The sequence below is a fragment of the Oryx dammah genome, unplaced genomic scaffold (genome assembly GCF_014754425.2).
Source record: "Oryx dammah isolate SB20612 unplaced genomic scaffold, SCBI_Odam_1.1 HiC_scaffold_11, whole genome shotgun sequence".
Taxonomy (NCBI): Eukaryota; Metazoa; Chordata; class Mammalia; order Artiodactyla; family Bovidae; genus Oryx; species Oryx dammah.
In genome coordinates this window covers 46651139-46664947 of record NW_024070195.1, presented here as the reverse complement: position 1 = coordinate 46664947, position 13809 = coordinate 46651139, and positions in this window count along the sequence as shown.

Here is a 13809-nt window from a genome sequence, read left to right as displayed (position 1 = left end):
GTCACTTCAGAAAATGATAACCATCCATATATTCCGTTAAGAATACTGAGGATTTCCATCCAAGCAATGGTGGTGTGTCAATTGTGGTGGCACCGGTACTGTGATGTCAACGTCGGAGCTTTAACAGGATTGCTCGCCAACACCCATAATGCCCTGCATCCCTGTACTTCATCGCTACCCACAATGCCCTGCATACACGCATCACTACCCATAATGCCCTGCATCATTACCCCCAGGGTTGGGAGCATGGGTTTCTATTTCCTCCAAGACGTTGGGGGTTCCCAGTCCCCCCACCCTTGGCTTGCATGGTACACTGGGCCCCCCATAGAGAAGGGGTGGCTGTGACCATGGTGAGCAGCTGCTGCTTCAGCGGTTCTCTTGGCTCTTCCTCTGCCTCTTTTCTCTCCTGGCCCCTGGGCAGGTAAGCCTGGTGTGCAGACAGGTAATGTGTCTTCAAAGGCAGCAAATGCCAAGTCATTTGAAAGTTCATCCACCTCTAGAGCATAACTGCGGCAACAAAGGTCCATCTAGTCAAAGCTGTGGTTTTTCCAGTAGTCATGTATGGATGTGAGAGTTGGACCATAAAGACAGCTGATCACTGAAGAACTGATGCTTTCAATACTTTTTCCACTTGATGTGAAGAACTGACTCATTGGAAAAGATCCTGATACTGGGAAAGATTGAAGGCGGGAGGAGAAGGGGACGACAGAACATGAGATGGTTGGATGGCATCACTGACTAGATGGACATAAGTTTGAGTAAGCTGCAGGAGTTTGTGATAGACAGGGAGGCCTGGTGTGCTGCAGTCCATGGAGTCACAAAGAGTTGGACATGATTGAGTGACTGAACTGGACTGAAGTTATTTGAATATCAGTGTAGAAAACTGTGTAAGCATTTTGAGTTAATTTGTATTTGTTGAGTACTTATGGACTAAGCTGGGCATTGAGTTCTTATATACAAGAAAATATACCATGGTACCAGCCTCATGGAACCTAGAATCTTGTTCGGCAGGTAAGATGTAAGTGTATGTACTTGTACGTGTGTGTGCACGGGTACACAGGCAGGGGTGGGTGTGTGTCACTGTGTGTGTGCAGATGAGTGTGTACCTTTGAGAGTATGTGTAAGCATGTGTGTATGTGTTTGCAGTTGTGCAGCTATTGATGTGTGCCCATGTCAGAGTACATAGATGCGTGCATGTAACTGAAAGTCAGTGGTAGCAGGGTACTCAGGCATGTAGATGCACTTTGAGTCAAACTGACTTCTCAGCTCCTCTTTCATGAATGTCCTCTTCTCTAACTTGCTTTGAACACGCCCTGTTTAAACTTTGTGGAAAAATCATATGACAGGCTATTTAGGAACCACAACACTAGCAAGATCTCTGATGGGCCAGTTAATTAAGACTTCTCAAGGAACACTTTAAGTCCTTTGCTCTTTTTGACTCTTCTGTTTCCTGAGGCAGATTGATCTAGTGAAATCTGCAGTTAATAAACTGTCACTATAAAAGCCTTGTGTGCACGTGTGCTCAGCCGCTTAGATGTGTCCGACTCTTTGCAACCCCATGGGCCGTAGCCCACCAGGCTCCTTTTTCCATGGGATTTCCCAGGCAAGAATACTGTTCTGGGTTGCCATCCCCTCCTCTAGAGGATCTTCCCAACCAGGGATTGAGCCTGCGTCTGCAGTTTCTCCTGCATTGAGGAGATTCTTTATCGCTGAGCCACCAGGGAAGCCCATAAAAGCCTTAGGAACAAGCGAAAGGTATCTGCATTCCTGTTTCCTTACTGTGGGAGGGTTAAAAATGAAACGATGAGGACTGCAGAAAGAAAAGAGTAAGCAAGCTGTGTTTGGGAGATTTGTAAGCTTTATTGCAAAGAGTGCCCGGTGAGAAGCATCCTAGGGAGGAGGTCCAGGAAGGGAGGTAGTGTGACTCTGAGGAGGGGGTGAAGGGCTGGGAGGAGCACTTGGAGTTTCTTAGAAATAGAACAAGGAGCTGCAGGAGGGTGCTGGCTGAGGACATTTGTAGCTAAATGTGATGTCACATGAGCTCTTTCGCCTCCATCGTCGTGGCGGCCGCTGTGGTGGCCGCGGTTCAGTCGCGCATGTGCAGTGCGCGGTCTACGCCTGGGAGCGGCACACCCTTGAGGTGACTGGCAGGAGATGACTGGTCCCTGGGCTGAAGATCAGGTAGCGTGGCATCGCTCCAGAAGCTCAAACCGTTCTCCTGGTTGGCCCTAGAGGTTGAGACAGCCTGGGGTGGGGTGGAGCCTCTGACATCAGCTCACAGGGTGGCCAAACAGGAGGGAAGAAGACCTACCTGGCCAAAGAGGTGAGTGTGATACAGTGGCACTGTGGTCAACGTGGTACCCACCTTTGGCAAGAAGACGGGCCCCAGTGCTAACTCTTAAGCCCCTATAATCCCAGCTTTCTCTAAGGAAGCCACTCATCCTCATCAAAAAACTAAAATAAATACTACATCTCATGGGTACCGGAGAAGACTTTATACTAACTTAATAGAGTCACTTTTTTGGCATATTGTTTTCTTCTTATGTTCTAACCAAAAATGAATGAATATAAACATTTGTGAAGAATTCTCATCCTGACATTTGCCAAGGATAAAACTACTAGGAAACTACAGTTTCTAAAACTGTGAATTTCTTATGCTGCCTTCAGAGAAAACTCAGGATTCCATCCCTTGACGTTTGATTTTAAGATCCTGTCCAGACCTAAAATATACAAAGTTAGGATAATGTTGAAAAGAAGCAAGAACCTGACATCTTTACTAAACGATGCTCTTTAAGAAGAGGGTGTTTAAGATTATGACTAAAAGCTGGAGGAAAACCCTTGCAATTTCAATGAATTAGAACACATTTAAAATTTATTTTACTAAAGTATAATTGATTTACAGTGTTGAGTTAATCTCTGCTCTACAGCAAAGTGATTCACACACACACACACACACACACGCGCGCATTTTTTTTCATATTCTTTTCCACTATGGTTTATCACGGCATAGTGAATGTAGTTCCCTCTGCTGTATAAAACCTTGTTATTTCCCCATCCTGTTCGTGATCGTTTGCATCTGCTCACCCCAGCCGTTCAATACTTTCCTCCCCCTTGGCAACCACAAGTCTGTCCTCTGTGTCTGTGAGTCTGTTTATGTTTCATGTATAAGTAGAACATATTTTTAATTGAATTCTTATTCTGTGCTAGGCTTTATGTTAAGTGCTGGGCAGACAGAAAGGAGGAGAAGGAAGAAGTTAGATGTGAAGATGCAAATGCTTGGCATGTAAAGGGCCCATTGTAAATATCCACTGGTTGAGTCCCTGTAGTGGATTGATTCAGTTTGTGAGGGAGCGGGGAGGAAAGTTTGGGAGATAGACAGATGCAAAAATAAATGGAGGTGGACAGAGAGCAGATCAGTGGTTCTTAACGTTTGGCTACACGTTGGAATCACCTAGGACCGTAAAAAATTATTAATGATTGGATACCACCCTGAGTGAATCTGAGTTAGTCAGTCTGAAGGCAAAGAAAAGAGGAGAGAAACTCCTGAGGTCCCAGGAACTTGGAAAAGTGAGCCACAGTTGGAGGAGGATAGGTGATTTGGAGTAGGTGAGGTGCAGGGTGAGCTGATCTCAGCCAGAAGATGGAACTTCTGGGTGGAAGATGGGCAGGTATTTGGAGTTCAGCTTCTAAATGGTTTGGGCTGCCATTGTAATGAGTTTCCTTCTGCAGCCACCGGCAAGCCAAGGAAGAACCATTGTAAGGAAGGGACGTCAGGAGATTTACACTTTGGAAGGAAAGTGCCAGACTGGGCGGGGCTTGCTGCTGGGGAGGGACGACTCCATTGCCAGACGCTGTTGCCCTGGTCCAGGTGAATAAAAGCTTTGGATCTGGGGATGGAGACAGAGAGCCACATTCCGTAAACACTTGTGGGACAGACTCACACTGTCCTGCTAACCAACTGGCTGCAGGTGATGAGGAAAAAAGAGGATCCCAAAGTAACAGATTTTTCAGACTATGCTTTCAAGTATAAAGATTCCTTTTAAACATCAACTAAGAAACTTCAGGGCTTCCCAGGTGGCTCAGTGGTAAAAGAATCTGCCTGCAAATGCAGGAGATACTGGCGACAGGAGTTCTATCTCTGAGTTGGAAAAATCCCCTGGAGCAGGAAATGGCAAAGTGAAAGTGAAAGTCACTCAGTCAAGTCTGACATTTTGCAACCATTCTCCCTGCCAGGATACTGGAATGGGTAGCTGTTCTCTTCTCCAGGGGATCTTCCCAACCCAGGGATCAAATCCAGGTCTCCTACATTGCAGGTGGATTCTTTACCAGCTGAGCCACTAGGGAAGGCCAAGAATACTGGAGTGGGTAGCCTATCCCTTCTCCAGGGGATCTTCCTGATCCAGGAATCAAACCAAGGTCTCCTGCATTGCAGGTGGATTCTTTACCAGCTGTCTACCGGGGAAGCCCCAGGAAATGGCAACCTTCTCCAGTACCCTCTCCAGTATTCTTGCTTGGAAAATTCCATGGACAGAGGAGCCTGGTGGCTTCTCCATGGGGAGTATGCTCATGACTGAGCACGCACACAGCACAGAAACAAGAAACTTCAGGCGTCCACATCCTAGTAATTACAGCTTTATTATTTGTTGACTGAGAAAATAAAAATAATTGGCAAGCTTGCTCTAGCTGGGAAGGTGTGTGTGCGTGCGCGCATGCGTGTGTGTGTTCTGCCCTGCCGTTCTGAGACTGGATCTTTTTTATTGGCATTTTTGAGTTACGGCACTCGCTTCAGCAAGGTGTTTTGAAACCATGGTTCCTCCTAGAGAGGACTACTCACATTGTTGTGTGTTATATGTTTGTCTCGTGGAGAGCTCTTACTGATTATTTGTGGTCCTCTCACCTATTACCAACCATTATTCCTATTTTTCTATCACTAAGCACCAATGACAGAAATGATTTACTTGTGGTCTATGTCTTTCTTTCTAAAAATAGTACATGTTTATGGGTAAGCCATAAACTTTGGGTTTTCCTGTAACATCTTATGGAAATACCCAAACGAACTTTTTGGCCAACCCAATGCTTATAAAAGGTAGAAGAGCTGAAGAAGAATTATTCATAACAGACCTCTTTCATACTGTTAGCATATTGGTTTTAAGTATGCCTTTGGCTCATGCCTATACTTCTTTGTCAAGTTTAGAGATGGCTTCCAAAAGCATTTTTATTCTTCCTCTCCCATGATTAAATACTTTGTTAAGAAAGAAATTAAATATTTGATAATAATATATTACTCCAGTAAATGGGTTAATACTCATTTTTGACTCATGCTCCTTTGTTAGACTTTACTTTTTCACTTTTTATAAATAATGCTACACTGAGAACTTTGCATGTAAATCTTGCAAATTCTGATTCCCTTCATATAGCTATTTAAAAGGAGGATTACTGGCTTAATGTACATTTCTCTTGGAAGATCTTTTACACAGATTGCTAAATTACTTATCAAAGATTTTGAGCACATTCAATGATTGTTGGAATATATATTTTTTATCTCCATAATGTTCTCTAATGGTAATCAAAGTTTTTTTGGCCTACACTGAAAATGTTTTAAATGAAAAGGACTAATCCAAAAAAAGTACATCTATGCTGAGAAAGCCATGGGAAAAAACAGCCATGGGAAAAAAGGGATAGGCTATTATGTAGCCTAGTAAGTGGATACAGCATATTCTTATTTTGTACACTAATAAAGGGAGTGATTGACAAATATTTTCTAAGAACTGGAGTTTATTAGCTCAGTTGCCCAGCAGCAAGTTTGTGACATGGTTTTGGGTGGCAAGGAATCTTACTGATTAAGGGATAATCATTTTTGTTGGAGGAACATAACCTCTCAGCTGGGTAATTTATGTCCAGGTAATAAATATCTTTTTCTGAAAGATCATTCAAATAAACCTATACATTTCCCGAGAAGCCTTGAAAATTGTGTGAAACTAACAAGTGTCTGGATCTGGTTTATTTAATCCAACATACAAACAGTGCATCTGGCGTGCGCCTTCACGTGGGGCCCGCTTCTCTGACCACAGAGGAGCTTTCCCACCGTGAGCTTGTGCTGGACACACTCACCATGCATCTGGCATCCAGAACTCTTCTCTCTGGCTACACATGTTTTGTAATAACAGAACAATAGAAAAATGGCTCTAGTCTTCATACCTTTGTTTGCAATCTTCTTTTTATCCCTGGGAATATTTGCTTTAAAGTGATTTTCTCTTATTATGGAAAAATAATGCTGGAGAAAATGAAATCTAAATAAAATTTGCCACCATTTCCCAACTGAAATTAGTATCTTGTTCACCCTTTTCCAGCTTAAAATTTCCCAGTATTTTTCTTCTTTTCTTCAGGGTTCCAACAAAGTCCTCACTGATATCTATAATACCAAAATTTTGATGGCATCCAAAATTGCTGAGGTGCTTCTCCAATCTGGGACCAGACTTTTGTGTATGGCCTCAATCAGTAGTTCCTTATTTGACATGACTGGAACTGTAATTTGAAGGCACCAGAGCTTTTCGAATTCCTCCAAAATATTTAGAATGGAAACTTACCACTTAGAAAATAGCAATCCTAAAAACCCACTCTGGACACGTCATTTCCCAAAACAACAGCAAAGTTGAAGAAGATTTTCTAAGAGTTTTTAGAATTCAGTATTTCTCCTTTTTGAATTCCCAGACTATTTTTACTCCATCTTTCTGTAACTTCTTCTTGGGGTGTGGGAATTATTTCACTATAGGTTTATCTTCCAGGACTAGGCACCATCTGGCTCACACTGCCGCCTAGCCTTCTGTAACTGAAGGCAAGTTCTTGTGGCCAATGCAGTGAGACCACACAAACCGAACTGTCAGCGTCTGGAGCAGAGGCAGGCTTATTACGGGGGCATGCAAGGAGACTGGTGGCTTGTGCCCCTCAAAACCTGAACTCCCCAGAGAGTTTCAGCTTTTAAAGGCCAGGTGAAGAAGGGGCAGAGCTAGTTGTTGCAACCTTCTTGGTGCTGGAATCCTGTGTTCTGGCAGCTGTCCATGTAGATCAGGTCATGATGTTCCTATAAACCTCCAACAAGACGAATGTTATTGTCTGTCCTGCAACTTTTTAGTCTTTATATGAAAGGACCCTTAAAGGTCAGAGCCCTGAGAATGATGGGCTATATTGTATATTTCAGGCTATAGGCAACATTTTTTTTTACAGAAAGTTCAGAGCCAGCTAGAGTGAGCACATGCAACAGAGCATAAAGATTAAAGCAAAAGGAACAGATATAACATGGAGTCAGATTTGTTCTTCCATATTATATTTCCACATAGTCTACACTCAATTAGTGCAAGGACTGGGGACATCCTTAATATTATGGATCTATCATTTATTATTTTTTCAACCTGTAACCAAGAAGCAGTTACTCAATTTACAGGTCCTAGAGGTGCTACCACAGGTTGGCAGCAGGAGGTTACCTGCGATAAAGGACATGGATAACTTAGTACAGTTATGGCAAAACATTCACTGTCTATGATGAGAAAAAATATCAGCAGAACTGGACATTTTGGTTTTATGACACTCTGAAAGCACTCTTGATGTCTAGATCTCACATGCTTGCTTGGGTTCATGAGCCCATTGGTGGTGATTGGGGATGAAGTTTTTTCCTTACTTTTTCCTATTCAGTTCAGTTCAGTTACTCAGTCATGTCCAACTCTTTGCGACCCCATGAATCACAGCACGCCAGGCCTCCCTGTCCATCAACAACTCCCGGAGTTTACTCAAACTCACGTCCATTGAGTCAGTGATGTCATTCAGCCATCTCGTCCTTTCTCGTCCCCTTATCATCCTGTCCTCAATCCCTCCCAGCATCAGGGTCTTTTCCAATAAGGCAGTTCTTCACATCAGGTGGCCAAAATACTAGAGTTTCAGCTTCAACATCAGTCCTTCCAATGAACACCCAGGACTGATCTCCTTTAGGATGGACTGGTTGGATCTCCTTGCAGTCCAAGGGACTCTCAAGAGTCTTCTCCAACACCACAGTTCCAAAGCATCAATTCTTTGGCTCTCAGCTTTCTTCACAGTCCAACTCTTCACATCCATGCATGACCACTGGAAAAACCATAGCCTTGACTAGACGGACCTTTGTTGGCAAAGTAATGTCTCTGCTTTTGAATATGCTATCTAGGTTGGTCATAACTTTTCTTCCAAGGAGTAAGCGTCTTTTAATTTCATGGTTGCAATCACCATCTACAGTGATTTTGGAGTCCCCCAAAATAAAGTCTGACAGTGTTTCCACTGTTTCCCCATCTATTTCCCATGAAGTGATGGGACCAGATGCCATGATCTTCGTTTTCTGAATGTTGAGCTTTAAGCCAACTTTTTCACTCTCCTTTTTCAGTTTCATCAAGAGGCTTTTTCCTATTACCACACTACTAAAAAAAATCTTAGTAGTTTTTAACATGTATGCATTAAAGGTGAAATGGCTTTGTAAAAATGCAACTTTATAACTGTTACTTGATGTTGTTGTTATCCATGAAAAGGTAACTATCTTCAAAGATATATGAAGTCTCAATTTTTCTTTATTTCTGTTGGATTCACCATGCAAGGCTGTGGTCTTGTGTCTGAAGTCTTCCCAGCCGGGACACCTGGGCTGTGAAAGCTGCAGGAAACACAAGAGGGCAGGGACTCTGAGTTACAAGCATCATAGGAGAGAGCATACGGTGAGGTGGAGGGAAATTTGCCTTGTAGAGACTGGGTAAATTATTTCACTCCGCTGAAACTCAGTTTCCTCACCAGTAGAATGATCTCTCTCATATGTAAGATCATGCATTCTAGGTCCTGGCCTGGTCATACAATGTGCAAGGCACATTGGTTTCCCTTCCACTTTCCTTCAGTGTCCCTGACCTTTGACTGGGCTTCATTCAGCATTCAGTCACCTCAAATGCTGAGTCCCTCAAGGCCAGAGATTATCTTTGATCTGCTTTTCATCTGACCACTTTAGTTCCTGGCAGAAACCCGGAGGCTCTGTAAGTGGCAGTTACATTGAGATGCAGTCAATTGTGCAAAAGAATCCACAATAATATCAGGCATTTGGAGAAGCGTTGGGAAACTTGGAAAGAACAGAGCAATAAAAACCTGGTCCCGTGCCACTGATTCAAACTTATCTGAATAGTTTGGGGCTTAGTCAATATCTGTTGAATGAGTGATATTAAAAAGAACGTTTTTACATGAACCTCACAGGAAAGGTAAGCGGGATGGAGATTAGGGGACGTAGCTGAGTGCCTGGAGTGTGTTGGACTCTGAATAAACAGTCATCAAGTCCATGAAAAAGTGATTAAGTAAACAGAAGACTGTAGCTAACTCCGGCTGGTAGTTAAGTAAAACAGATTCTTTGGAAGGTAAGGACTGTAGGACAAGTTTGGTAATCATTTTTATGTCACCTGCATTGTGTGTGTGTATGTGTGTGTGTGTTTAACAGGGAGGAGGGGGGCTGGGGTGGGGAAGGAAGGGAAGAGGAGGGAAGGAGTGTCATGTCTAAATGAACCATTGAGGGGACTAAGGGATTTATCAGGCTGGGTTTCCTTTCATTGCTGTGAAACGTGAATTTAGGTTGTTGAACGAGGTGGTGATCTCAGAGACAAAGGGAGAATTCTCATCTGACTCAGATAACCAGATACAAAGCTATCCCAGTGGATGGAGACCTGGCCCCTTGTTGGTCTCGCTAGCGTCTCTGGAGAGCCTGCCTGCTTGCAGACAGCATTGTTCATCAGCAGAAATTAGAGATAAGAGAATCTTGTTTGATTTTTAAAACAATTAAATGGGTGCAGCTTTTATTTTGCACCTGAGGTTTGTGAATCATCTATAAGTATTTCCAGTGTTTTTCCTGCACAAGCCCCAAGTTATAAAATCTGGCACCAGGCACAGAATAGTTCTCTTGAGGGCTGCAGCAGAGAGGAGCGGCCGCTGCCTCCCTGCCAAGAGAAAGACACTCCTGGCCCTGCGGCAGCTCCAGGCAATTCCAACCACAGCCGGGGCCCAGGCAGAGGTGCCAGCGCCCAGCAGAGCTGCCAACAAGCCCCGGGATCCCCCTCACCCTCCTCTTACTGCCACGAATCCCTGGCTCAGGGCTGAGAACTTCATTCTGCCGCATGTTCTATCTATCTAAAGACTGGGAGATCAGAGAATTTTATTGCCATCTCCAGGGAGGAGGTGGTTAGAGAACTGAAGGTATTCGGGTGTCAGAAGGGGGCTGTGGAGGTTTAGCCCAGGCTCAGGTGGTTCCCAGGCATGATGTGTGCAGAGTCCCTGCCATTCCCCAGCCTTAGTTTCTTCATCTGGTTTCTTATAAAATGCAAAGCGCTTTTCATTGTTCTGTGAAATGTACAAAGTGGTATGCATGTGCAGTGTGTATATTTCATACTGGGCAGACCTAGAGGAAGGGGGCAGGGGGACAGGGAGGGAAAGCTGCTCAGGTGTGATCAGGAAGTTGGCCCATCGTGGGGGACAGTGGGATGCAGAGTCTACAGGCTCCTCCGTAGGCAGCATGTCCTGAACGGAGGGGACAAGGAAGGATGCCCCTACCAGAAAGGGCTTCTTTCTCTTCCTCTCCAACCTCCCCCTCCTTCCCGTCATACCTCTTGCTCCCTTCTGGCTTCTCATAGGCCCACGTCAGCCAGGAGGCTCTCTGAGATCATGAAGTGTAACCCCCCGGCAGTTGTTTCAGGGTTTTTCAAACATCACTCCATTGATTCTAGCCTGCTCACATCAGTGGAGAGGCAGACTTAATGCCCGGGGGAGGATGTGGTGGTCAGAAGGCTAATGGGGAGGGAAGATGAAAGCTTCTCAGGCTTGTTTAATTTTGTGTTTGCCAAATGGAAAATGCACAAAGGAAAACTGAAATCTAAGCCACATCAAATATCCAAAATTGTTGTGAAATAGAATCCAGACTCAGAGGACAGAATTTGCCACTTTGAACAACATTATTCTTTCATGCTCCAACATAGAAAAGATGCTCCAGCGGTCTTTCATTTCAACCAGAATTATTTAAATACATGAGAATTCACTGAAAATCATTTGAGTAGGATCTCTGTTGCCTTTGTATAATTAGTACAAACGTCATTCCCTTATCAGGTGTGTAAATATAAGACTCTGCTTTGTTCATCACCTTCACAACTTACCTGAATTCACAAACCATCATTGGCATTGGTGTAGTTCATGTGTTTATCTTGAACTTATTTAGTATTTTCTAGCTTTAACAAGGAAAGTTAATGTCTGAAATGACTTACCCAAAAAGTAATAAAAAATATCATGTGGATTTCTAAGATCAAGGAGTTTCAAGACATTTAAGAAATCTGCTACACAGTTGTGAAGTATCCACATGATTTAGCATATTTTTATAAATTACTGTGTTGATCTTAATAGAAATCATTAGTGCATCTGGTAACATACAGTAGTGATAATAAAACCCTCTTGATTAAATGGAATGCCTGTTAAAGTTATGCCAATTGTGGTAACAAACACGTCTCCAGAGGTATAATGGGCCAGGCATCACAGAGGTTAATTTCTCACTCATGTAAAGTCTGAAAGAGGGAAACTTGATTGGCAAGATTGAGGGCCCAAATTGTGACTAGGGACCCAGGTTTCTTCCATTTGGGGGGTTCCCCCCTCTTCAGCGGTGGTTCCCAAGGTTGCTAGGCTCATCTCCATCAAGTCAGTGCAAAAGGAAAGAGGAAATCTCATGAACAAGAGGTTTCTCTGGACCAGGATCGATCCATTGGCTGGAACTCAGGCTGTGTCCTTAGGATGAGGAGAAGGCAGGTTTGATGCTGAGCCAGGCTGTCTTTGCCACACCAGCCCATGGTTAGTGCCTAGTCAGTGCTGGCTAGTATTACTTTTATTATTTTGAACGCCATTGTGTGGCTTTCATAACACCTTTATATTTTAGGATATGTGAAGGATAAAACATTTTTTGTGTATATAAATGTGTGCTGAATTGAAAGCCAAGATTGGTAATCCAGAGCTCTATTTGCAGGAGGAGTTGAAGAGGATACTCATAACTTGTTCCTTAGACTGAAGTCAAGCTTAACGAACTGTATTTTTGAAGTAAATATGTACATTCAGGCCTTGGTTGTATGTTACAGAAAGTATATAGACATGGCTGTCAATAGAAACTAGGAAAGCGAACTTCACAAAGGAAAACAACGGTGAAGTTATTTCCTTTACTTGGATATAATTTGATGGAGATAATCTTCACCAAATACATTCTTTAAGGAATAGAAATGATTCTTAAATTGAGTTGAATAAAGCACTATCCTTTATTATGCATTTTCTTAGACACTACAAATAAAAATATTGCATGTGGGTAGAAATTCCTCATATGTATCTCTATCTATCTGTCTATCTTGTATGTGTGCATGTATGATCTACCTATGTTTGTATGTATCTATAATCTGTGCATGTGTTTGTTTATCTATCATCTATGTATGCATGTATGTGTATACGTATATGTATATAGATGGATGTGTGTGTATATATATATACATATGTATGGCAGAAAGTGAAGAGGAGCTAAAAAGCCTCTTGATGAAAGTGAAAGAGGAGAGTGAAAAAGTTGGCTTAAAGCTCAACATTCAGAAAACGAATGGATCATGGCATCTGGTCCCATCACTTCATGGGAAATAGATGGGGAAACAGGGGAAACTGTCAGACTTTATTTTTTGGGGCTCCAAAATCACTGCAGATGGTGACTGCAGCCATGAAATTAAAAGACGCTTACTCCTTGGAAGAAAAGTTATGAGCAACCTAGATAGCATATTCAAAAGCAGAGAAATTACTTTGCCGACTAAGATCCGTCTAGTCAAGGCTATGGTTTTTCCAGTGGTCATGTATGGATGTGAGAGTTGGACTGTGAAGAAGGCTGAGCACCGAAGAATTGACACTTTGAAACTGTGGTGTTGGAGAAGACTCTTGGGAGTCCCCTGGACTGCACGGAGATCCAACCAGTCCATTCTGAAGGAGATCAGCCCTGGGATTTCTTTGGAAGGAATGATGCTAAAGCTGAAACTCCAGTACTTTGGCCACCTCATGCGAAGTGTTGACTCATTGGAAAAGACTCTGATGCTGGGAGAGATTGGGGGCAGGAAGAGAAGGGGATGACCCAGGATGAGATGGCTGGATGGCCGACCCGATAGACGCGAGTCTGAGTGAACTCCGGGAGTTGGTGATGGACAGGGAGGCCTGGCGTGCTGCGATTCATGGGGTCGCAAAGAGCCGGACACGACTGAGCGACTGAACTGAGCTGAACTGATATATGTATCTATCATCCTTGGGCTTCCCTGGTGGCTCAATGGTAAAGAATCTACCTGCCAATGCAGGAGACATGGGTTCGATTCCCAGGTCAGGAAGATCCCCTGGAGAAGGAAATGGTAACTCACTCCAACATTCTTGCCTGGGAAATCCCATAGACAGAGGAGCCTGGTGGGCTACACTTAGCAACTGAATGTCATCTATGTATGTGTGTACTATGTATGTATCTTGCTGCTGCTGCTGCTGCTAAGTCACTTCAGTCGTGTCTGACTCTGTGCGACCCCAGAGACAGCAGCCCACCAGGCTCCCCCATCCCTGGGATTCTCCAGGCAAGAACACTGGAGTGGGTTGCCATTTCCTTCTCCAATGCATGAAAGTGAAGAGTGAAAGTGAAGTTGCTCAGTCGTGTCTGACTCCTAGCGACTCCATGGCCTACAGCCCACCAGGTTCCTCTGTCCATGGGATTTTCCAGGCAAGAGTACTGGAGTGGGGTGCCAT